The following is a 27,163-nucleotide window of genomic DNA, read 5'->3' as shown; positions in this document are numbered from 1 at the left end:
GTTAAAGGTCCTCGCCATGCACGCCCGGGATCCCATATGGGCGCCGGTTCTAATCCCGGCAGCCCCGCTTCCCTTCCAGCTCCCTGCCTGTGGCCTGGGAAAGCAGTCGAGGACGGCCCAAGGCTTTGGGACCCTGCACCCGCGTGGGAGACCCGGAAGAGGCTCCTGGCTTCGGATCGGCATAGTATCGGCCCGTTGCGCTCACTTGGGGAGTGAATCATCGGACGGAAGATCTTCCCCTCTGTCTCTCCTCTCTGTATATCCGCCTTTCCAATGAAAAAAATAATAAAAATAAATCTTAAAAAAAAGAGATTTATTTATTTTTATTGCAAAGTCAGATATATAGGAAGGAGAAGAGACAGAGAGGAAGATCTTCCATCTGATGATTCACTCCCCAAGTGAGCGCAACGGCCAGTGCTGTGCTGATCTGAAGCCAGGAGCCAGGGACTTCTTCAGGTCTCCCACATGGGTGCAGGGTTCCAAGGCTCTGGGCCGTCCTCGACTGCTTTCTCAGGCTACAAGCAGGGAGTTGGATGGGAAGTGGAGCTGCTGGGATTAGAACTGGCGCCCATATGGGATCCAGGTGCATTCAAGGTGAGGACTTTAGCCACTAGACTACTGCGCTGGGTCCTGAATCCTACTATAGCATTATATTAAGTTTATTCCACCACAATTTTGACTTGTTTCATTGTCTTGTCCTCTGTTGGAATGTTGCTTCTATGAGGACAAAGATTTTGTCTATTTGATTCACTATGGTGTTGTCAGTGTCAGTACAGCTCCAGGCTCTGCTGGCTTTTCAGTGTATATTGGATGAATGGATAGATGGATGGATGGACCTCCTATCTCCTTGGAAGGAGGGGCCCTCACTCCTGATTTTTATGTCTTTGTTTATATGGCCTCCTCTGGAGGACAATACAGTTGGTGGGTTTGACTAGCTGACTAGCTGGCCAATTTTGATGTAGGAAGGGGGCTTAGGCCCCACTGAGAAATGAGGACAATTGACCTGGCATTACTTTAGTGTCATAGCTGCTCTGAGAAGGAAGCTCTATGCTGCTAGGATGAGGGGGAAAAAAAAAAGGTTTATTCTTTGGAGGCATGCCAATAGCACAGTGGTTATATGAGAAAATGTCCTTGCTCATTGCTCATGTTTTTGAGGTGATTTATATTAAAGTATACGATGTTCAGTGACACATTTTGGATTTGCTTTGAATGAAACATTTCAGGGGACAGCATATGCTGCTTTGATAAAGATGTGGCTTGGGATGTCTCCATTCCATAGTGAGGTTGCTCAGCTCTGGTCCCAGCTCAACTCCTGATACCAGCTTCCTGCTATTCCACACCTTAAAGGAGACAGTACCTGGGCTCCTGCCACCCATGAGGGAAACCAGGTTGGAATTCTTGGCTCCCAGCATCAGCCTGACTCCATCTCGGTTGTCGTGAACCTTTGGAGAATGAACATGAACTAGCAGATGAAATCTGTCTGTGTGCTTGACTTCTCCATATCTCTGCCTTTCAAATAAATGAAAAAAAAATTAACTAAAAAATTTTAAATATAAAGCATTTCAATGAAGATAAAAATGAGAAAGGGATTGATAGAACAAACATGACAAAATCATAATCATGGTTCAGGCTGGATGGAATGTATATGAACCTCATTGTATTATTCCCTTTTTTGCATGTTGGACATTTTTGGGTTAGGTTAAAAGCATTGGGAGTTGTGAGAATTTGACGTGGTGGTCAAAATTCAAGTTCAGATGTCGACATCCCACATTAAAGTGCTTGGGCTCATGCTATGCCTATGGTTCCTGACTCGGGGTCCCCTCTCACAAAGACCTGGGGGGCAGCAGACGATACCTCAGTCTCTTGGGTCTCTGCCCTGAGTTCCTGCCTCCTGGCTTTGGCCTGACCCAACTCCACTGTTGTGGGCCTTTGTGGGGACAGAGCAGCAGAGGGGAGTTCTTTAGGTCTATCTATCTCTCTCTACTTCTCAAGCAAATAAATGATTTTTTAAAAAAATGACATACATATGTAAGCTGAGCAATGAACAAATGCTAAATGTCCAACTGGGTATGAGCTCCTTGTACACTTGGCCAGGGCTTTGGGATGCCCTAAGGAGGGGATCCTCTCCTGGGGTGCAGCGAGTGGCATGCCCCTTCAGCATCCTATGACCAGAATGGTGGTACCCTGCCCACTGCAAGGTCCCCAGCTGAAGCCTTCACAGGAGCCAGAGTAGCTCCAACTGGCACACACCTGTGGGAACCAGAAACCTCTGGCCTCTTCTCCCTCTGAGGGGAAGGGAAGTTCTGCATCATTAAATAATACGGGCTCCAGACAGGGGGTCAAATGTCAGCTCAAGAGGAAGGGGCACCTGCTCCCCCACCTCCCTTGGGCCATTCCCTCCATTCCCTCATTCCATATTCCTGTTCCACTGCTGCCTCTCCAGGGAACCCTGGTCTGGCTCAGTCTCCAGTTTCTGGGGGCTTTCTTTGTGCTTTGTGGGGGTGGGGTGCGGGAAAGGAATTTCATGGTGGCCACATGGTTTCTCTGTTTTGAGTCCTGTGCAGAACTTTAAAAGCAGCAGGCTATGCCGCTGTTTGCTGTCCAGGGTGGCCAAAGTCATTGGCCTCAATCTTGGACCTTTTGCTTGGGGCAGTTTTGGTAGGAATTCATTCTTGTGCCACCTGAAAGAGTCCATTTTCACAGCCTTCGCTGTCAGGGTTCGTTTTCCTTGGTCATTTGCTTGCTATAGAAGGTTTCTTGTCATCATTCTATTCATGGTGACATTGAATCCCTTCCTTCACAGAGGTCAGAGAACCTAGACAGTGACCTGGGCTGTTTGTGCCTTCTTTAAGTATTTGTGTCCTGTGGCTAATTGTCCATGATGTTTTGGTAAATAGCCCCTACTAATTTATAAGCTCCCAGAGGAACCCCCCCCCCCACCTTGTTCAGTCACATCCTCCTCCTGAAAGACATCTCCAGCTCCTTCCAAATGAAGAACAAATGTGTCTCCTAAGCCTCTTAAATACAGTAAGGATAGTGGATGGTTAATGAGTACTTACTGAGCACCAAGTGCTTTCCTAAGTACTTTTCATGTGCTTATTTGACCTGCTTCTCTCCTCTTTGGTTGAAGAGCTTAAATTCCCAGCAGACACTGAAACTTTCTGAGAAAGAGGGCCGATGAAGAAGTACCTGAGGAAAGTTAAAGGATCACCTGTGGGGGCCCCCCTCCACACCCAGAGGCAGGCTCCATTATTCCTTTCCTATCCATTTGAATGTGGGGTTAATGCTGGAAGGAATTTGGCCTCAGTCGCCACTAGGCCCCAGGCCGGTTCAGATAAGAGACTGTAATTGTTAGGGAGCCAGCCCAAGCCCCAAGATCCAAAGGGAGATAATGCTTGGCTGTTTAGCACGAAGCTGGAGTCCTTTGGAAACAAATTGGGAAAAAAGGAGGAGAAGCAGCAGGGGAGAAGGGAGAGCAGTTTTAAATCTCTTTATTTTCATGAAAACAATCATTTTAATGATTTGCCTTTTAATTTATAAAACAAACACAGCTGTGGCTTGATGTGCTCTATCTGATTTCAAAGGCGCTAACCTTCCAGCATTAGGCTCCAGTCACGTCCTGGGCATGGAACCTTTGCCACCAGCATAACAGGCAGTCTGGGTGATGACCTGCCAAGGTGGACCAGAGCTGGCACTCCTGTGTGCAAATGGCCTGAAACCTAAACACACATGTCTGTGTGGCACAGAAGGGACATGCTGCTTTGTCCACCTGATTCATAAGTTTCTGGACTGTGGCTTCTAGGGCTGCCCCCAATGCCTGGCATTTTGTAGACCTCAGACAAGTCCTTCCAGTCAATCAAAAGGCATTTTATGTGAAGGGCAGTGTGGGATCTTGGATTGGATTCTGGAGTATGGAAGGCTGGTAAGAAGGAAATGGTTAAATGTAAGCCTGTAGTTAATAGTAATGGCTAGTGTTTACTTTATCATTTTTGACAGATGTGCCCAGGTTGGAGGGATGTTCACATGAGTGGAAACTCAGAAAGTCTTGGTACTAACTTTGCAATGTTTCTGAACATTCCAAACTGAAACAGTTTGTCATTTAAAAAAAAATTGCGTGGTTAGAGAAAAGCCAGTTATGGAAGATATTTAGAAACAAAGCTTGACATCAAAGATAACACTGTCCCCAGGAGGCTTTGATAAAAACCATGTATGTCAAAGAGCTGGGAGAATTCAATATGGGACTGAGTGACCAATGCTGCTCAAACTTCTTGGAACACAAGGTTACTCCAAGGATACATTTTAGGTACTCAATGTGCTTAAAAACTCTAAAAAAGCATAGCTATTTCATATATATTCATATATATATATATGACTCTTTACCAAAGATTTATTTTACTTGAAAAGCAAAGCTACAAAGAGAAGGAGAGAAAAAGTGTATGTGTGCTTCCACTCATTGTCTTGTTCCTCAAATGGCTACAATGACCACATCTGGACCAGTCTGAAGCCAGGAGCCAGGAGTTTCTTCTGGATCTCCTAAGTGGGTGCTGGGGACCAAGCACTTCAGCCATTCTTGGCTGCTTTTCCAGTCCATTAGCAGGGAGCTGGATTGGAAGTGGAGCAACTGGGATTGAAACTTGCATCCATATGGGATGCTGCTGTCACAAGTGGCAGCTTTATTCACTATGCCAGTGTTGGTCATGGGAACAGAAAATGGACTATGACAACTTCTCCGCCCTTCAAACTTTCTTTTTTCAAAGATTATTCTTTATTTTGAAGGCACAGAAATATCCATATCTATCTATCTATCTATCTATCTATCTATCTATCTATCTATCTATCTATCAATTATCTATCTATCTATCGCCTTTGAGCATTCTTTCATATGCTGGCTCACGCCCTTAAATGCTTGTAACAGCTAGGTCTGAAAAGAAGAGTCCAGAACTCAGTCTGGGTCTTCTACACAGGGGACAGGACTTGACCACTTGAGTGCACATTAGTAGGAAAATGGAATTCGAAGAACTGGACTCTCAAATCTAGGTATTGTCATATGGGATGTAATTGTCCCAAGTAGTAATTTTATCATGGCACCAAGCCCTGGACCCTGCCCTTGAATTTCCTGAGTGAATTTTCTGAGTCATGTGAATACTTCCACATGACTCCTGAGAGACTTGGGATGGCTTCCTTGTGTGCCTGCCTCTAGGGAATCCTAGTTCCCTTCCTTCTCTTCGGGCCTGAGAAGGAGCCCAAGAAAGATTGGTAGGAGAAAAGCAAGCAAATATATTGAGCTCAAGTTTTCCATTTCATAAGGAAATGAAGACTCAAATAAACTGCCACTCACTTACATGTTAAATTGGACAAAGAATAGTTAAGTTGCGAAAAAAAAAAAAACCCAATCAAATTATAAAGTAAAAAACAAGTAAATTATCCAAGATAAGTGTTACCTGAACAAGATCTGAGAATTCTCTCAGTCTAAACTACCCATTCTTAATGACCAGAATTGTGTTTTCCTTATGGTGTAGGAGGAAAATCTTTCCCAGGGCACTGTTGTCACCTGCTCTGTAGAAACAGAAGGAAGTGGGGGTCATTTGGGGGTAGAGTTAAGATGTCACTTGGAATAGCTATATCTCTTATAAGAGTTTCTGGGTTTGAAACCAGGATCCTTCCCTCTCTGCCCAGCTCTGACCCGTAGGGCAGCCCAGCTATAGGACCCAGTAATTTCACTGGCCTGTGGCAATCCACCTAAGTAATGAATGTGTTTGTGTGTGTTTAAGAATCTCTTTCTCTTTTTAAAGATTTATTTATTCTTCTTATTATTTACTTATTTATTTGAAAGGCAGAGTTAGAGAGGCGAGAGACAGAGAAAACTTTCATCTGCTGGTTCACTCTCCAGATGACCACGATAGCTAGGGCTGGGCAGATCCAAAGCCAGAAACCAGAAGCTTCTTTTGGGTCTTCTACTTAGGTATAAGGGTTCAAGCACTTGGGCCATCCTCCACTGATTTCCCAGGTGCATTGAAAGTAGAGTAGTTGGGACATGAATCAGTGTCCAGGCCAAGGATTAACCTACTATGCCCACATATTTGTGTGTGTGTGTGTGTGTGTGTGTGTGTGTGTTAATAAATGCATTACCTTTTATTTAAAAGAGACAGAGAGACCAGGTAAACAGGCACTTTCCATCCACTGATTTACACCACCAAATGATTACAATAGCGAAGTTGGGCCAGGCCTGAAGCCAGGAACCAGGAACTTCATCTTGGTCTCCCATGAATACCTTTCCAGGCATAGCATCAGGAAGCTGGACAGAAGTAGAGGAAACAGGATTCAGACTGACACTGACATGAGATACCAGTATCCTTACTGGCAGCTTATCCCACTGAACCACAATACTTACTCCAGAAATGTATTTTCAATGTGTATGCAATCTAAATTCTCATCTTCTTCATGTAAGCTTAAAGGGCAGTATATCTGAAATTGTTCAAAAGAGACTTACAAGCAGATTCTTAATCTACATTTTCTATTATTGTCTCTGGCCCATGGGTAAGAAACAAAGTTGATCATTCTAGTGAGCAAGGCTTCTCAGGAGCTTGAGATGAACACTGTGTATTTTGTGGGACTCATGTGGACTGTACCCTATGGCTCCTCTGGGATGGGGCCATCTTGAAGATGTTGTTTCCTGGGGTAGTATAGTGGTAGTATAGTAGAGTGGTTGGAAATATAGGCTTTGGAATACAGTGGACACACATATCTGTCATTCACTGTGTAACCTTGAGCAAGTGACTTGCTCTCTGTAAGCCTTGTCCTTCTGTAAAATGGCAATCATATTAGTACATCTATCTGATGGACAGATATACAACTGTGTGTGCATGTTCATAGGCTTGTGATACATGGAATAGTACCTGGTCTCTGGTGCCAGCAGCTGTTGTTATTATAATGACCAGTATTGTACGTAGCAGAAGCAGAACAGTATGGCCCTAGGTCTGTTGGTTAAGTTCTTGGGTCTCCCTTAGAAACAGGCAGAATGGGCCCAGTATGATAGCCTAGTGGCCATAGTCCTCACCTTTCATGTGCTGAGATCCCATATGGGCACTGGTTCATATCCTGGCTACTCCACATCCCCATCCAGCTCCCTGCTTGTGGTCTGGGAAAGCAGTTTAGGATGGCAGTTTAGGATAGCAGCCTTGGGACTGCACCAATGTGGGAGACCTAGAAGAAGCTCCTGGCTCCTAGCTTCAGATTGGTTCAGCTCCAGCCATTGCAGCTACTTGGGGAGTGAACCAGCGGATTTAAAGATCTGTCTCTCCTTCTCTCTGGAAATCTGACTTTCCAACAAAAATAAATAAATCTTAAAGAAAGAAAGAAAAAGAAATAGGCAGAACATCTGGAGAGTACAGCAATGCTCTTTGGAACAGGCGCAGGCTGGGCTCCAGAACCATCCATCAGAGAAAGCAGCCTCCTTGCCAGGAAATATTTTATCTTTCCTAGGGAAGGGGCTTGCAGGTTCCTCCCAGACCTGCTGGGGCTTTATTCTTGCTCCTGCTCTGTGCCAGTCACCAGTTAAGAACACACACGACTAAAGGAGAGGACTCCCCGGAGAGGCCTCTGCCCTCTGGCTTTCTCTCCTTTCCCTGGCCAACACCTGCCTCCTTATGGTCAGGTTTTCTCCCTTGCTCTATTTTCAAAGTCAGCGTGGCAGGGGGGGAAGTGGTCCCCTGGACAGCATTCCCCATGGTTTCCATCAGCATCAGCATTTCCCAGAAGAAGTGAAACAAATGCCAGGTCTGGAGACGTAATCCAGAGCTGTTTCTGTTTTGATGACTCGTCTGCCTCCTGTGCACAGGCCATTTATAGTGGTGATGGGGGCTCAGCATGCACAGCCCCAGCATGTGGCACCTGTGCACTTGGGAAAGCAACCGAAACAGGAAGCCTTCTTCACCTTCCCTCTATCTTTCTCCCCTGCAGCAGGCCCTATGCCCAGACACCAAGGCACAGAGAAGAATCTGCACAAATAGACCCCTGGTTTATTACTGTTAGATAATACCTTCTTTGTCTAATCGTAAGGCTCCCTGACTATCTACCCCTTCTTCAAAGCTAAGAGTACAAACAGACACTTTACCATTCTCTGAAGGCTCCTGGGCCATATAAAACTCATGTTCATTGAATATATTTTTTCTTGTTAATCTGTCTTTTGTTATAAGCATCTCAGCCAGGAGATGCCTATAATATCCAAAAAAAAAAAAAAAAAGGTAATTTCTGTTCTCTTATGGATGAGGAAAGGTAGTTAACAAGCAGGAAAGAAAATGCCCAGAATTTGCACTTATAGGTGGAATGGGAAGATTAAGAGGATAGAATAATGTAAGTGTCCTGTAAGGAACTTTTTAATAATGAGGCACTCACTCTCTTTGCTTTAAACAATGATTTTAAGAGGTTTAATATAAAGATGCCTGTACAATAAAACCATAAGCAGGTACATATACATATAGACACAGGAAGATAAAAATGAAAGAAAAATGAAATGGAAATCATTATTACTTCTTATAAAGATTTAAGAAAATATATGCTAATATATCAGTTGGGCTTGAATAGAAAATTTAGCTCTGAACTTCCTGATAGCCATGTAAGATAGAAAATATAATGGAATATAGAATTTTCATCTGGTTAAAACAAAAATATCAGTATGAGATGCTGGGAATGCCAAGCTCCAGAAAGACAAATGTTAAGGAGACAAAGCTTTCTTCCATGTTTCCAGATAGTCAATTTCAAGTGTTCTGGGAGTGGGCATGTGGTAGTCATTAAGGTGCATTTGCCATTCTTACATTCCATATTGGAGTGCCTGGGTGTGAGTCCCGGATGCTGCTCCTACTCTGGTTTCCTGCCGCTGTGCACCCTGGGAGGCAACAGGTGCTGACTCAGGTTCTGGGCTCCCTTCCCCCGCATGGGAGTCCAGCCTCCGTGCTGGGGCTGTTGTAGGAGTGAACCAGCAAATTAAAGATTTCTCTGTCTCTCTGCTACCAAACAAAATGAGAATAAATGAAAAATTTCAAATGTATGTAGAATCCTCCCTCTCCTAGTTTATGCCTCCTTTCAGGCTAATTTTTAAGTTTACAGACAATAAAGTATCAGACCTGTTTTGGCTTAGAGTTAAAAGTAGGAAAAAACGGACTCCAAAAGGATAAAAATTAAAATTTCTCCCTTCTGGTTCCATTGACACAGACACATTAACACAGGTTCAAATGCATCTTTGCCCTAAGACACTCCAGAAGGCCAATGGGATGCACTGTTGGCTTTGCTGAGTAAGACTCAGAAGAATGACAAGATGTTTCATTCCATCTGAAAAACTGCGAATGAAATGACTAGAAATTCTTCCACTAAACAAGCTTAGCAAACGCGAGATCAGCCTGATTTAGCCAGCCCTAATTCTGTTGTTGATCTTTAGCCACCTCCTAGGTAGAGCTATATCCGGCCCTTATTCTGGGGAACCAGCTGATAATGTGGCTAAGTGACTGCTAATGGAAGTGATTTCCCCTCTGCACTGGGATTCCCAACCAGGGCTCCTGCTGCTGACAACCCAAGAAGAATGGCCAGGACAGTGCTTCAGAGAGGGCTCAGGCCTCACAACCCCTAAATACGGTTCCTTAGCATTTGAGAAAGCCATGGAAGCAGAAAGGTTTCCCTGGCTTCTTCCCTAGAATTCCCTGGCCTTCCTCTGAAGTAGAGTGCAGGACCTTTACTTATAAGATGCCTACTCAGTGCCAGGAGGGAAGGAGACCCCTCATCTCAGAAGACACAGGACACCGAAGAACCTTGTTGAAGGAGCCTTGCTCGACTCCTCAGCTCAGCACCATTAGATCACAGCCCTTTGACCACGCTTCTCTACTTTTTCTACCTTGACATCATATGCAAAATTACCCTTCCCTTCCCTTCCCTTCCCTTCCCTTCCCTTCCCTTCCCTTCCCTTCCCTTCCCTTCCCTTCCCTTCCCTTCCCTTCCCTTCCCTTCCCTTCCCTTCCCTTCCCTATCCTTTCTCTCCTCTTCGCTTTTCCTCCCCTCCTTTCCTTCCCTTGCCTTCTCTCAGGAAGGCAGAATTACACACACACACACACACACACACACACACACAGATTCTCCATTGCTGCTTCACTCCCTGGGTGGTCACATAATTGGGGATGGCCCAAGTCAAAGCCACGTGCCTGGAACTCCATCTGGCTCTCCCATGGGTGTGGCAGAAACCTAAGCCCATGGACCATCTTCTGCTAGCCTTTCCTGGCATGTTAACAGGGAGCTGGATTAGATATGGAGTGTACAGGACTGAGACTGGCACCCATATGAGAGTTCAGCCTCACAAAAAGGGCTAAGCTAGTATGCTTACAACAGCAAATTAGGTCTTCATTTCTGAATGCTGCTGTATCACATAATGCTTACATAAATGTGCATGCTGTTCCCTAGATAACCTGTGTCTTACTATAGGTGTCTTAGTCGGGAACCTTGTAATGGGCGAGGAAGAGATGTTACATTGCTCCTCCAACAATGTAAAGGAAATTATTATCAATTTTTAAAGGAGTCTATCAATATTAAATTTAATGAAGTTGATAGTATATATTAGTTTATTAGTCATATAAGAGTATCCTTATTAGTAAGCACCACTGATTTTTTTTTTACATTTATCTTTCATCTATTTATTTATTTATGTGAGAGGCAGAGAGATGGAGAGAGAGAGTTCTCAATTGCTGGTTGACTCCTCAAATGCCTGCAAAGGCCAGGACTGATGAGAGAAGGTTCGGAAAGCTCAGCTGGTTGGAGATGCAGTGGTGGCTTGATGGAGCTCACCTGGAGCTTTGCCCTGTATGTGATGGCCTGGCCCTGGCGCTCCCTAAGCATAGTCACTGGCTGGGGTTTCCCCGGGAGCAGCCTGGCCTCAGTCCTCAGGCTAGGTCCTGAGGGCTGGAACAGCTGGCAGCCCATGTCTCCTATGCAGCTGACTGGTACCTTGTTCCAGCACCCCTCTGGGACTGCCACGTGGGCAAAAGGGAGGCAGCCAGACTGTGTGTCCCAGCTACTGATGGAGACCTTGTTGTCTCCCTCTCCATCCTAGTGCCCATCCCTGACTTCTCCAGACCCGTGAGTTTCTTCTGAGCATGGTGCCCTGCTCCCCAGGTTACTAATGGACCAAGTGTGGAAGGGACCAAAGGACTCCATGCACTCTATCAACTCAATGGTATGAACAGAGAGGAAAGAGAAGTTCCCCAGTCGTAAGTGAGTTCTGTGTACAACGTAGCCTCAGCTCCTGCCTCTAGCACAGTCTCCTCCACCCTGGGTCTGGGGCTTCTACAGGTTTGGAAATCTCAATCCACTGACAAGACCTTGTCTCTGCCACGCATCCCTACTTAGGCTTCTACCTGCCTGCTGCCCCAGAGGAAAGACAGCCAAGTTTTCCCTCAACCTGAATCCTCCAAGCTGCTGCCTGCCCCTAGAGAGAAGTAGTAGTCCCACATCCCTACCCAGAGGAGCCTCCATTTCCATCCCTCCCCCTATCTTTTCCTCCCTCCCTCCCTCCCCAACCCAGGCCAATGAGAAACTGCTGAGAAACAACATCCACAATTATGGACCAGGTCACATTTAGTTCAGCACCATTGGCTGCTTAATTGGCGGATTCTATTGCTGCTCTCCTCATCTGCCAACACAGACTCTAACAAGCTGTTCGCAGGGCAATTAATCCTTAGGTTCCTGAGCTCTGGCTGATGAAAGGTCTACACCCGCCTGTCCAGGCATCAGCTTATCTGTGAACCTTTTGGGGTTGGGGGGGGGGTAGGAGTGGATTCTCATGCAGGGGTCCTAAGCCAAATTTAGGATGTGCACCCTTGGAAGGAGGCTGCTCCAGGACCCAGGGAAGATGATCTAGCCTCTCTATGGGGGTCTAGAAAAGCAGGCCCTGATGGTCCTTCAAGGGCCTTTCAGACCAAGGACATGGAGGGGCAGCAAACCTTAGTAGTTAGACACAAGCAGGTCCTGGCTGTATCTCTTATTAGCAGGATGACCTTGGGAACCCACTGTTACTCATCTTTGCCCAACTCTACTTGCGACAACAATTACTGTTCTCCATTATCAAGTACAAACTAGGATTACAGTATACTGAGCATGCTTAGCACAGGGCCTGCTGCCAATGGTTAGGGCAGCAGTGAGATGGGATAAGCAAATGGAATCCTACAGCCAAAGGCAGGTGTTTTCAGTCCCCAGTGGGAAGGAGTGACCATGGCCTTGGGGAGGTAGCCCTCCTTTCTGCACAGATGGGAAGCAGCTGTGCAGACAGCCAAGCCTGCACAGACTTGAAATTTGGGTTTTACGGAATCCGCTACCCTCTTGAGAGAAGCCACCTGCGAGTGTTCAGTGTGGCGCTGTAAAGCTTACTCCCTGCCCGTCTGTGGCAGCCACAGGAAGGCAGAAACCACCAACATCATCGTTAGCATGATCCAGATTGGGAGCTTGGCTTACAGACACATCACATCCCCAAGTGCATTTTGTGGTCAGAACAACCCCGTGAGGTGCGAACCTCAGCGGGAGAAAACTGAGGCTTTGAGAGGTTGTCACTTACCTCGGTCAGCCAGAGGGCTGGGTGCCAAGGTAGGAGTGTGGAGCCACATTTTTCTGTTTGTGAGTCCAGCACTTTGTGGGGTCGGCTGCAAGAGCGGTAATCTTGAACATTGCCAAAGTGATGCAAGTGGTGTGTTGCTGTTGACTGCCCGAAGCGTTGCTGGGGGGCAGACAGTCATGCTTCACTCAATGGCCTGTGAATATGTAGGCCACCTGGACCAGGCCACACTAGTAGTCACAGGAAGTACCCACTCCAAAACCCCTGTTCTCTGCTAATAGAATGTGGGCCTAGTGGTTTTAGTTTGAAAGCCTCTCCATTAGTATCGTTACTGAACCAGGGTTCCAGTGAATCCAGTTGATTGGGGGTGGAAACAGTGATCCAATGCTGGGTAAGGATGATGTCAGCACCTAGGCTCGCTGGGATGGATGCCCAGTCCTCCCACCTGCCACCCTGCCCCCTTGTTTTGCTTACCTGATTTCATATGAGCTCTTTTATTTATCTGACTCCTGTTCACTGGGAAACTGAATTATGGGGATCTCAGTTCTCTGTGTGGGCAGTAGTCTGAACTATGGTGCTTTTCAACTGGACTCCAAAAATACTTGCCTTGATTTTAAGGGAATGTTTGTTTTTTAAAAAAGTGATTGGAGAGACTGGGAAACATGAGGACAAGAATGGAGCCATTGGAAATGTCTGAGTTTCTAAGGGATGACTCTTTCTGGATTCTGCTGTTTTCATATTTGTAAGGAAGATGGGGCAGGGGGTAGGAGCAGTCAATAATGCCATCAGAAATCATGGAAATATACGGTAATCTCAAGCTATCATTTTCTTTCAACTTTTGCTTCAATTCTTTTTTTTTTAAATTGGGGTGGATAAGGAGCAAACCTGGCAAATTGGAGTAGCGCTTTATTTATTTGTTTTACTCCAGCCTTTCAAGCAGGCTAGCTAATGAGCAGGAGATGACTTAAAGGCAGGCAGGATGGGGGTTAGGAAAAGGAGTCGTGATAATCCTCAAACTAGATAATTGGCTAGTAGTTCATCCAGGGCCACACTGCAGCTCTGCTTCTAGTCAAGGCAGCATAGAGCAGGGACACAAGGAAGAGCTGGCATCTCACTCTCCAGCCACTCTAATGAAGGAATCTGTTCATTGGAGTGTTAAGGAGTATGTGATATCATAAGTACCCAATTAAGGAGACCTTTGCCAGTTTATTCATTCCCAGGAAGTTTCAAGAAGGGCAAGACATTTGTTCCTTTAGGCTCAAAATACCACCACCACCACTACCACCCTTACCCCATCAGTTTTGTAGATTTTTCGTGGTTGGCTCATATTTACACATACACATTCTCCTCTTCCTAATACTCTCACTTTCCTGTGGGAAATCATCCATCCTCACCTTCTCACATTCCAGGTGATTCCAACTTCAGGGCCACGTAGGGAGCATGGGAACTGCTCTAATTCATTAGCACACTGCATTTCCCTGATCTGATTAGTTCCCAGCTGGGTACAGCACCCTGGTCTGTCTATCAGCGCCAACAAGACTTAGTTCTGGGTCCTGCTGGCCATCTTGGGGTTGTGAGAAGAGCGCCTCATGAAGAAATGAAGATGGGAAATGGACTGAGACAATCCTGCTAGGGTGTGGAGTTTGAGCTACCAGGAGAGTCCTGTCTAGAAGCCTAGAAGCAGTCCTACTTTTAGACTCTTCTTTTTTTTTTTTTTTTTTGATTGATTGATTTTTATTGGAAAGACAGATTTATAGAGAGAAGGAGAGAGAAAGATTTTCTAGCTGCTAGTTCACTCCCCAAGTGGCCATAATGGCCAGAACTGAGCTGATCCAAAACTAGGAGCTAGGAGCCCTGTTGGGGTCTCCCATAAAAGTGCAGGGTGCTGAGACTTTGGGCCATCCTCCACTACTTTCCAAGGCCATAGGCAGGCATCTGGATGAGAAGTGGAGCAGCTGGAACATAAGCCAATGTCTACATATGGGGTGTTGCTGCTTGCAGGTAGAATAGCCTATTGAACTGGCCCTTTAGTTTCTTTTTGAAAAACAATTTTTAAAAAAGATTTATTTATTTATTGGAAAGTCAGATATACAGAGAGGAGAGACAGAGAGGAAGATGTTCCGTCCAATGATTCACTCCCCAAGTGAGCGCAATGGCCGATGCTATGCCAATCCGAAGCCAGGATCTAGGAACTTCCTTCTGGGTATCCCACACGGGTGCAGGGTCCCAAAGCTTTGGGCCATCCTCGACTGCTTTCCCAGGCCACAAGCAGGGAGCTGGATGGGAAGTGGAGCTGCTGGGATTAGAACCGGCACCCATATGGGATTCCGGGCACGTTCAAGGTGAGGAGAAACAAGTTTTTGTTGCAAAGTTACATATATAGAGAGGAGGAGAGATAGAGAGGAAGATCTTCTGTCTGTTGATTCATTCCCCAAGTGACCACACTGGCTGGAGCTGTACTGATCTGAAGCCAGGAGCCCGGAGCCTCTTCTGGGTGTCCCATGTGGGTGCAGGGTCCCAAGGCTTTACATCATCCTTGACCGCTTTCCCAGGCCACAAGCAGGGAGCTGGCTGGAAAGTGGGGCTGTTGGGATTAGAACCAGCACCCATATGGGATTCTGGCATGTGCTGGCGAGCACTTTAGCCACTAGGCTATTGAACTGGGCCTGAAAAACAAATTTTAACTTTATAGGTTTTTACAAATCTATTTTATTTATTAGAAAGGCAGAGAGAAGAAGCGAGAAGGAAAGAGGGAGGGTTCATCTGCTGGTTCACTCCGCACATGCCTGCAAAAGTCAGGATAAGGCCCAACTGATGCCGGGAAACAGAAACTGCATCTGGGTTTCCCATATGGATGAGAGGAACCCAATGTCCTGGGTACCACCGCCCACATACAAGTCCTTAGGGACCTTCCAAAACAAGAGTTTGGGTGAGGCCACAATTCCAGGCAATTCATGTGTTCATTCACTCTGTCACTTATTCGCTAGACCCTTAGCACTACCCAAGCGTGACATCATGAGCTATGGGAGAAGGACCATTTCCCTCCAGGTTACTTCCAAACCAGGGAAGCTCCAGTCTCCACCTCCTGTGATACCATGGTGAGGCTGCACCATTGTCTGTACAAACTTTGTCCCACTTCCAGTTGGAGCAGGTCCCTAGATTAGGGATTACATCCGGTGATTAGGGAGACATCCAGTGTCCTATATAACTCGGTTGTTGGTGGTACTGATCTTGCTGGAACCTGTTGGCCATTAGGTCTGGGGGCCACATGGACCTATTTTGACCCATACAATGCCAAAGTCAGTATTATTTTCTGTGCTGGATTAGTGCAATGTACTGAGCTCAGTGAGTTTTCTCCCAGCTCAGCACATACACAGTTCACTGTTGTCCCTGCAGTCTTAAAGCCTTTGCCACACTGTACAAAATGGTGCCTGATAGAATTCTTGATCGGCTGGCCATCAGGTCTTAGGGCTACCTGGACCTATTTTGAGTGGAACCTGTATGATGCTACGTTGTTGCAGTTCACAGAGCCAGAAATTAGTTCACTCCCAGCTCAGTGCATGTGCAGTACTGTCCCATAGCCTTTCTCTCACTAGACAAAATGGCACCTGATTTGGCTCTGGGGGCAGGCTGGGCTGTGAAATCCACCTTGCTCCTGCACTACCTGCCTGGTACCTGCTGCTCTGACTCTGCTCCTGGTCAAATCGAACAGACCAGCAGGATGGGCAATTCCTTCTCTGGGTTCACCTCCTGAGCTCCCAGTGAATGTCCTTTTCCACCTTGTTGTTGGTGGAGTTCTGGCTGCAGGTGCAATTCAGATCTCCACTGGCTGAATGCCACTGGGGTATGGGTCACTGCAACACCACACCGTTGTGTCTGCTGCTTTCCTGTGTCTGTCAGTCTCCAGGTACCCCTCTGCTATTGTTCTGTCCTCTCCTATTTCCTGGAATATACCCTCTCTGCTTCACATTAGCTAATGTTTCTCCGTCTGTTTAAACATGTTCTTACCCTATTCTGCCATCTTGATTCTCTGGCATCTGAGTTTTCAGTGCTTGACTTTATTCTTTGCTTTGTAGCCTTGTCCTTCATTTTCAAACTGGATCCCTCCAAGCCCTGCTGTGGGCCTCATCTCCCTGCTGTCTCTGCTGTAGGCAATCTCCCTCTGACAAGCACTTGAGTGGTTCCATTTAGGGCCCATCCAGGTAAATTCAAAACCCTTTTTCTGTGTTTTGCTGAATCACACCTGCTAAGTCCTTTTTGCCATGTGAAATGAAGTTCTTAGGTTCCAGGACTCGGGCTTGAGTATGTTTGGGGCATGGTTAATCCACCACACGAACTGAGAAGCTTGGCTGGCTGAAATAGGCCACCCTCATGGCATGCTTCTCTCTTTTGGTATTGTCTATGCCACCGGGGAAGACTAAATGTACCTTCCATTCAAGCACTCCCTGCCTGCCCTGTAAGTTAGCTATGTTTTCTTGGCTGGTGAACTCATTCTGGTAACCACTGCCATTTGTCAAAGGCAGCATGCCATGAAAGTCCTGGCCATATTTATCCTGCTCTCCCTTTCCTATTTGAGGTTGCAGGTCTGTGAACACTACTGTGAACACTGTTGCCAGCCCTGAGGCTCCCGTGGTCCCACACACGAAGCCTGTGGGGGCGCCCCATTGTTGGGGCTGACTGTGCTGTGGGCTGGCAGCTGGTCCTCTTCCAGGGGGCAGGTCAGAACTGTTTCCAAGTTTTCACAAATACCACCTTGCTTGTTTGGGTGGGAGGCTAGGTCCTTAAATGCTGTGGGCAATGTCCAAACCCTGAAGGAGTCCTTCTCAGGTAGGCGACAGAGTGAATTCACAGGACCCTGAGGAGTGGTGCTTGGACCCAGGCCAGTTGGTGTCCAGGAGGGGCAGGAGGTGAGGGTGGGGGAGAAAGGAGAGAAAATTCTCCTCCGATGGTGAAAGTGGGTGATGGAATTTCTTAGGATCTGGATTGAATGGAAGCGTTGCCCTGACTGGCCTAGAGGAGTGGCTATTGGGGTAAAGTATTCGTTCTTTTTTTAATAGTATTTTATTATTATTATTATTATTATTATTATTATTATTGGAAAGACAGATATACAGAGAGGAGAGACAGAGAGGAAGATCTTCCATCCAATGATTCACTCCCCAAGTGAGCGCAATGGCCGATGCTAAGCCAATCCGAAGCCAGGAGCCTCTTCCGGGTCTCCTGCGCGGGTGCAGGGTCCCAAAGCCTTGGGCCATCCTCGATTGCTTTCCCAGGCCACAGGCAGGGAGCTGGATGGGAAGTGGGGCCCATATGGGATAGAACCGGGGCCCATATGGGATCCTGGGCGTGCAAGGTGAGGACCTTAACCACTGCGCCATCGTGCCGGGCCAGGTAAAGTATTCATTCTTAATAGCAAGAAAGATGCTGATGGTGTAATCACCGCCAAGCAAAACTGAACTTGGGGAGGGACCTTTTAACATGTGTTTTGTAGGAATGAATCCAAGTCTGCATGTATTTTATCCAATGTCCTAATGTGAGCAGAAATGGCCATACTACTAATTCAGGCTAATTCCCTGGGGGTCTAAGTGAAATCCTGAATTATTCACTATTTTTAAAGAAGCAAATGGTTTCATTCTGCCCTCCCCCCAGACTTATTTATTTTTATTTGAAAGGCAGAGCTACAACATAGAGAGGAGAGACAGAGAGATCTTCCATCGGTTGGTTTACCTTCCTCACCATCCTCCCCCACATGGCAGCTGTGGCCAGGAACTGGCCCCGTCCAAAGGCATAAGCCAGGAGCTTCATCCATGTCTTCCATAAGGGTGCAGATGCCTAAACGCTAAGCCATCCTTTGCTGCTTTCCCAGGTTTTAGCAGGGAGCTGGATGAGACACACTGAGCCACTGAAACTCCAGTGCCCCTATGGGATGCCTGTGCCACTGGCAGAGGCTTAACCTGATATACTTTGACCCTAGCCCAAATTTCATTATTTGGAAGAGCTCTGTGTAGCAGTTTTCTTAAGATGTTATCTAGGAGACATATTACAGATTTATTCTTGAGAAAGAAAAAGCTCCAATTTAGAATTGAGCTGTTAGAGGTAGCAATGGGTCAAAGGTGTGGTCTTAATGCAGGTAGGCACATGTTTGGGGGTTCTGATTCATATGGAGCATGAGCTTGTTTTGTATTGATGATGTTGGACAGCAGGCTCCAACCACCAAGTGTGCATGTACTTACATACACCTCAGAGCATGCACTTTCACAGCATACCACACTTATAGTACACCAAAACAGAGGCCTTGCATCCATCTAGTCAACCTCTCTCAGACTAGAAGCAGCTGAGAGATAGAGAGGCAAGGTGACCTCCCAAGCAGGGAACACTGAGGCCAGGAACTGGAGCTGGGATGTGAAGTTTCTGCTGCCAGGTCAACTTTCTTCCTTCTCTTCCTGCTACTTTTTATGTATACACAGCCACATTTGGGAAGGGGAGAAAGGAAAGAGCAAGAGAGAGAGAGCGGAAGATGTCTAGATTTGGAGAAGACAGTATATCCTCTGGAATCTGGAGCAAAACACTCATTCCCCTTTTCTTTCCATGCTGGGGACAGAGCTGGGTCTCTGGAGTGAAGGCAGTGGCAAGAACAGTGGCACTTACCATTGATCCAGTGCCAGCTCTGTGCCAGCCACTCTTCCAAGACCTTGGTAGGGATTCCCTCAGTCACTGCTCAGAACAGCCACTGGAAGTAGGTCCTATCATTAGCCTTATTACATTGGTGAGGAAACTGAGGGAAGGGGAGATTAAGCAACCAATCCAAGGTTGTAACTGAGCCAAGACTCACATCCATGCCATCTACTTTCAGAGATCTCTCCCAACCACTGCTTCTCTACTACAGAGACATTTGATAGCTGCCACAAGGCACTGGCTTTTCAACCATTGAGTCTGCAAGACCTGGAGTGGCAGGGAGCACTTGGCTGACTGCAAACAACCTTCTGTTGTCTTAGAGTATCTGATATTCTAGTAGCATCCTTTCAGAATGCTCCTAGATGAGCAGCATAGGGAGGTCCTGCTCTGTTATGTCACATGGTCTTGCTGGGTGATTCAATTCATTTTTGTGTAGTGTCCCTGCTGTCTGGTGAGCTCAGGCTAACCCAGCCACGAGTTCTGCCCCATGAACTAGAGAGATTTAGCTTCCTAGACTCAACATGCTCTTTCAGGATTTCTTTTATAAACATAAAAGCAAGGGAGACCAAGAGTCGTGGAGCATGTGCCTTTTGGGGACATGGCACCTGCCTCTACATATTTGAAGGCCAAGACCTTCAGATTTAAGCAGAAATCATTTAAGTTCAAAGTCACAGGAAGAACTTTGCTTTTCTATTCCTAAAGGTCAAGAGCATTGCATTTTTTTTTCTGTTTCTGCCTATCATCCAGGGCACCTGAGCTGACTTTTATACTAGTATTATAGTGATATGTTCTTTGAAGAACTACCTGTTTGGGGGATGTTGGGGTTAGAGGAGTCAGCAATTATGAGCTTAAGAGATAATGACATGTGTGTTTAGTGTGATGGCAAATTATACCATAGAAAAAGTTTTTTAAGAGTCACAGTGCACTGTTTCCCATATAAACTTATTGCCTCAGGAAAACTGTGGTTAAAATGATAAATTACCAAGAAACTGGAAATTTCCCCCCACCCCCGCCCCCAGAGAGCCAAAATAGAAATATAAGAAGTAGCATTGTTGAAGTCCTCCCAAATTGAAAGCAATGATTATTCAATTAGAAGTAAGCATAGTCACTCTATTTATAATGGTATCTTCTAGCAGTTCTTAGCTACGGGACACAAAGGGAGAGTGAGTTAATCATAGACTGCCATCTCCTATCTCCAGGATGGGTTATGCTGTCCCACTCAGCAGCTGAGTTTTCCTTATGGATCTCCAAGGGAATAACATCTTCATTTCCCTGTGAATCTGTGTCAGCTTTCTGCTGGCTTCATGGATAGAAAGATCCTAACATCCACCCTGAATCTTCCTATGATCCTTAAACCCGTTGTCTTTCACCTTGTCCCTGGGAAAATGGTAGCCACTGTTAATTTTTCATGTTCTTATAGAATATAACTAGGTCAGCCCTGGCCTCTGCCTGACCCCCTGAATGAAGACAGTAAGGGCTTGCTTCTCCTAGTTGCCATTTGAGAAGGTTCTCACTTCTGGGTCTTCTCCAAACTCACATTATAGTGAAGTTCAAGAGTCCACATCCAAGTGCAGTATGGAGGTAGAGGGATTGGTCTCCTTGAGTTCTGCAGGTCTCCATGATTCACTGTTCTATCTGCAGTCACAATTGACCAGTGCTAACCCTTCTGCTGTAAGCCGTGGTTTCTTCATTTTCTACCCAGGAAGTGCAGGTCTACAGGAAGAAATAGAAGAGGAACCGCTTGAAAAGGATTGGACCAGTCCCCAGTACATGTTGGCCTGGGATTTTGGGCAGCTCAGCAAAGCCTTCTGAACCTCAATGCCCTTCTCTCTGGCAGGGAAGATGATACCCTTCTCCCTGCCCCTCAGGGCACAGTTCAAAGCAAAGGGTCTATGGATGCTATGGCAGAGTAGCCCAAAGGTAATCTTTGACATGGCCTTTAATGTGTCACTTGAGTTACCCGCATGTCACCTCTGGGTTCAAATCCTGGGTCTTCTCCTGATTCCAGCTTCCTGTTAATTTGCACCCTGGGAGGCTTCAGGTGATGGCTCACATGGTTGGGCTCCTATTACTCGTGTGGGAGATTCATTTGAGTTCCCAATTCCTGGCTTCAGCCTGACACAACCCTAGCTATGGCAGGCATTTTGGTAGTGAACCAGCAAATGGGATATCTATGTTTTTCTGTCTCCCTTCTATGCCTTCCAAATTAAAAAAAAAAAAAAAGAAAGAAAGAAAGAAAAAAAGAAAAAATAGAGGTTACATTGGCCTTTCCTATGGCCAAGAATTAATGATTAAGCCCAGCTGGGTGGAAAGATGGGAGCCAATTCAGCATATAGTGGTCCAGTCACTGGGCTACACCCTTCTGAGTTAAAGGTTGCTCATAACATTACAATTTTGTGATGTCTCCTCTTTCTTTCCTTAGTTGGCAGCCTCAGAAACATGTGACAAGTCTTAGACATGGAAACACAAGGCCTCACCCATTTGGTTGATGCAATTCTCCACATGGGATGTGAGAATATTTGTTATAGCAAATCCTTTGAATTGAAGTTGCCAAGCACAAATATTTTACCTGGATGAGGAACGCTTTAGGTGCAGAGAAGTCTGTTGATTCCCTAGCAGAGAACAGGGCCCTGCTGGAAGTAAATTCTGTTGGAAAGCTGTCAACCTGTCTGCAAAGTCAGGGTGCTTGACATCAGGGAATTTGGAGCTGGACAAAGAGTGTGGGAATCAGTTCCAGATTTTCCACTGGTGAATTGTGTGACTTTGGGTATCTCACTCGATATCTCTGATGTTTCCCCTTATGGAAAAAAAAAATGAAATGATCAAATCACATGGGCACACATATACCCCACAGGGTCTGAAGAAGGCAGCGTAGGGTAGAGTGGTGTTACAGAGCAGGTAAGGAAATGCAAATCAGGGTTTTTTGTCACTACATTGATCTGCACTGGAGTTTTCCAGGGCCCAATGCTAGTGGGGAGAAGAGTAAACCATCAGCTGGTTTTAGGAGCCCCCTTGACTGTGGGGCATCCCACCAAATCAGCAGAGGCCTGACAATGAGGATATACTGTTTTATATTACATGTGTACATCCATGATAAACTCTGATTTATAAATTAGGCGTTGCAAGAGAGTGATGCAATGCCTAACAAGATAGAGCAATTATATTGCAGTAACAATGTTGTGAATGTGGCATGCCTCTCTAAAAGCATCTTATTAGGCTATAGATCTTAGTAACCTCAGGATTGAATTTTTTCTTGTTAAGAACTTTGACCTCTTCATTTAGAGGACAATTTAAGGCTTCTCTTTGGCATATCTGAATTTCCAGCATCACTACTCTTGAGCTGTTTGGGGCCATTAAGTAAAATAAGGGTTATTTGCATATAATAATTAAGACACTGTGATGGTTGATTAGATAACCAAGATGCCTCCTAACTGATTAATGGACAGGTAGTATACGCAGCTGGGCAAAGGGATGATCCGCAACCTGGGCAGCAGGGAGTGGGATGACGTATGATTTCATTATACCATTTAGGATAGTCATGATTTAAAACTTATGAACTGCTATCTTTCATGCAACTTTCCACTTAAAAGCTTCACATCACTGTTAGCTATAGGTAACTAAAACCATGGAAATGAGGGGCAGGGGTGGTATTGGGGAGCAGGGGGGACTACTTTACTGAGAGAAAGGGATAAGGATAGTGGGTATGTCTGTGCATGTGTGATGTGTGTGTGGGAGGGGGAGTATCCAGTCACAGCAATAGCAGCAGTCAGTCTGCAGCCCCTGCTGGGGACCAGCCCTGTGTCCCTTGACCTGGCCCTCCTAATGACACAACATCATTGGTAATAGTTTTTGTTTTGTTTTTAATGGGGAAAAGAGCTCAGAGAGGTGAGTTATGGTCCAAGAACACAGAACTAGGGATGTGGGAGCTGACTCATGATCAGGCTGAGTGACACTGGTACCCATATTCTTTGTGCTTTCCCACAAGTCTCTTTTAAATTCAGGTCCTTGGTCCTTGGTCTTGGGCCCAGTGTTCAACGGCTAAATCCTTGCTTTGCAAGCACCAATATCCCGTATGAGTACCACTTCATGTCCTAGCTACTCCCCATCCTGCTCCCTGCTTGTGGTCTGGGAAAGCAGTAGAGGATGGCCCAAATTCTTGGGACCCTGCTCCCACGTTGGAGACCCAGAGGATGCTCCTGGCTCCTGGCTTTGGATCAGCTCAGCTCTGGCTGTTGCGGCCATTTGGGGAGTGAACCAGCGGATGAAAGTTTTTTCTCTCTGGCTCCCCTTCTCTCAGTAAATCTGATTTGCCTTTCCAATAAAAACAAATATATATATATATATATTATTTTTTAAAGATTTATTTTTATTATTTTTTTATTGGAAAGGCAGATATACAGAGAGGAGAGACAGAGAGGAAGATCTTCCGTCCGATGATTCACTCCCCAAGTGCGCGCAACGGCCGATACTATGCCGATCCGAAGCCAGGAGCCTCTTCCAGGGCTCCCACGCGGGTGCAGGGTCCCAGAGCTTTGGGCTGTCCTCGACTGCTTTCCCGGGCCACAGGCAGGGAGCTGGAAGGGAAGCGGGGCTGCCGGGATTAGAACCGGCGCCCATATGGGATCCCGGGCGTGCAAGGCGAGGACCTTTAACCACTTGCGCCACCGCGCCAGGCCCTATATATATTATTTTAAAAAAAAACATTATTATTAAGTTATTATTAAGTTCTTCATCAGGGAAGCCCCAGTTTAAGCAAGAGACAGGTGGATCCCAGCACCCACTCCAGTCCAGCAAGAGAAGCAGCAAGCTAACTGGGCTTCCCAGCTTTCCCTAGGGATGCCTGGGAGACTCCAAATGAGAAGCGACTGTCCTCTACTGGATGTGACTCTGAAGTGCCTGTTCCTTATTTAGGGCATTCTTACTTGTAACAGAAGTGGTAATATTTCAGCAACAGTGGTGATTAGTGTCAGAAGGAGCCAAGTGACTGTTCATCTCCATATAAAAAGCCCTTGGGGCCGTCTAGGGCACCCTGGCCGCCTCTGCCCCATTCAAGGCAGTGCGTGCTCCCTGCCTGGCTCCCAGCTGGCAGCAGCCAAGCTGTTGTGACACAAACCCCTTCAAACTCAAAGAGCTTTTAATTAGCCTACAAGGGAGGAGAAGGAAGTGGAAGAAGGAGCAGGAATGGAAAGAGTAGGACCTGGAATGAGTGAGTGGACGTGTTGGGGGGAGGTTTGAAGAGGGAAGGTGATAGAATCCCCCTAAAGGGAATTTAACACTTTGTGTAAACCGGGAATGCCCATGTCTTTTTGAGAAAGGAGAGCAGAGGAGAGACGAGGCTTGGGGAGAGGGAGAGAGAGGGGAGGAGAAGAGGGGAGAGAAAGAGGAGAGGAAGAGAGAAGAAGCGAAGAGAGGAGAGGAGGAAAGAAGAGGAATATTTTTACAGTCCAAAGGAGACTGCCTTGATTTACAGTCACATGCTCACCGAACTCTCAGCGGCTGGTCCTGGGTGGGGAAGGATGAAGGGTGATTTGTTTCAATCACACAGTCCCTCATGTACAGGAAATGGAGGGCCTGGCGCTTTCCTCCTGGGGCCTCCTGAGCCAGAAGGCTAACTTTGGAGGTGTGTAGTTTCACACCATTGGTGTCTACCATAAGGGGACCCAGGGGGCAGACAGGAAGGAAAACATCCTGAGATGTGGCCAGAGTTGCCTTCTGCTCCATGGAAGTGTTGGGGGAACTGCCAGGGCTGAGCCCCAGGCCAGGGGAAGCAGGGTGCTACTGTGTGGCAGCAGCTAAGATCCAACATGGTTGCAGTGGCTGGAGTTTAGGTTAGAAGGGGCAGTCTCCTCACTGTCCTTTCAAGCAGCTACAAGGTACAGACTTTGGGAGAGATGACTGCATCACTTGTTTGCACATCAACACGCACCCACGGGTTTTGATGATGTAAACCAGACTTTCCCCTCTTCCTTCAGTACTAAGGTGTTTGGCCGCCACAGCCACTGCTCAGGTGGATTCATTATTGTTTCCTGAGCTACCCAGTTAAACTCGACAGTTTTGCACAACAGTAACATTGTGCCTTTATTCTCCTAATTTCTTATTTTATTTAAAGATTCATATATTTACTGGAAAGTTGGAGTTAGAGGACAAGAGAAAGAGATCTTCCATCTGCTAGTTTGCTGCTTAAATGGCCACAATGATGGGGGTGGGCCAAGTCAAAGCCAGGAACTAGAAGCCCAAAATTTCATCCAGGTCTCCCACATGTGTGCAGGGCCCCATCTTCCATTGCCTTCCCAGGCCTAACTGAGAACTGGGTTTGAAGTGAAGGAACTCAGATAGAAGCTGGCACCCAATTAGGATGTCAGTGTGTTAAGTTGTGGCTTAACTCACTGCCCCACAATGCCAGACCTATTTTCCCAATTTTTTTTTAAGATTTTTTTTTATTATTATTATTTTTTTCATTGGAAAAGGCGGATATACAGAGAGGAGAGACAGAGAGGAAGATCTCCCATCCTATGATTCACTCCCCAAGTGAGCGCAACGGCCAATGCTATGCCGGTCCGAAGCCAGGAGCCTCTTCCGGGTCTCCCACGCGGGTGCAGGGTCCCAAAGCTTTGGGCCATCCTCGACTGCTTTCCCAGGCGACAGGCAGGGAGCTGGAAGGGAAGCAGGGCTGCCGGGATTAGAACCGGTGCCCATATGGGATCCCGGGCGTGCAAGGTGAGGACCTTAACCACTTGCGCCACTGCGCCGGGCCCTATTTTCCCAATTTTTAAGCTCTCTTTTCCTTCCCCTAAGCCTTATATCACTTCCATTCTGTGATTTCTATACATTTCCTCTATGGAGTATGATCTGAATCAATCAATGGCCTTTATTGATCTGTGAGATAGGACTATCTATTACTGGTGACTACAGTAAAATTGGGGACAGTGTGTAGTGCTATGGAACATAGGTTACTCTGCTATCTGTGACACTGACATCCCATGTGTGTATCCATTGGGTCGCAGTTGCTCCAATTTTGATCTAGCTTCCTGTTAATGTGCCTGGGAACGCAGCAGAACATGGCCCTAGTGCTTGGGCCCTGCCACCCATGTGGGAGACCTGGATGAAGTTCAGGCTTCTGGCTTTGTCCTGGCTTGGTCCAAGTCAATGTTGTCATTTGGGGTGTGAACCAGCAGATAGAAGATTCTTTCTCATTCCTTCCCTCTCCCTCTCTATAACTCTGCTGTTCAAGAAAAACTAAATCTGAGAGTGAGTACAAAAGGCCAGGGCTGGGGATGAGGGCCTTCCAGACTTTGAACAGAAGATCTGAGCTTTCTGCTCTTAACTCCAGGTACTCTCTGCCATTCCTCATAACTCTGCAGTTCACCTTGCATGCGTCCTTGTGCATTGCATCCTGAATACTAAACACTGACGTTTACCTGGAGTGTGCTGTCTTCAGGCTCTGTCTTGCACTGATTACTATGTCTTTGCGTTAGATTGGTAATGCTCTTCCACCTTGGGCCTGGCGTGATAGCATAGTGGTTAAAGTCCTCGCCTTGCATGTGCTGGGATCCTATATGGGCACTGGTTCTAATCCCGGCGACTCCGCTTCCCATCCAGCTCCCTGCTTGTGGCCTGGGGAAGCAGTTGAGGACGGCCCAAGCCTTGGGATCCTGCACCCGTATGGGAGACCCGGAAGAGCTTCTAGCTCCGGCTTTGGATTGGCGCAGTATTGGCCATTGTGCTCACTTGGGGAGTGAAACATCAGATGGAAGATCTTCTTCTCTGTCTCTCCTTTTCTCTGTATATCTGATTCTGCAATAAAAATAAAATAAATCTTAAAAAAAAAAAAAGACCCATGTTCCCAGGAGGACTTTCTCGTGTCTGGCTGGGATCAGCTGACTGTTTTCACCTTCAGTTTCCTAT

The sequence above is a fragment of the Ochotona curzoniae genome, unplaced genomic scaffold (assembly GCF_017591425.1).
Source record: "Ochotona curzoniae isolate NIBS_2020 unplaced genomic scaffold, NIBS_Ocur_1.0 contig_4148, whole genome shotgun sequence".
Classification (NCBI taxonomy): Eukaryota; Metazoa; Chordata; class Mammalia; order Lagomorpha; family Ochotonidae; genus Ochotona; species Ochotona curzoniae.
This window is presented reverse-complemented; position numbering follows the sequence as displayed.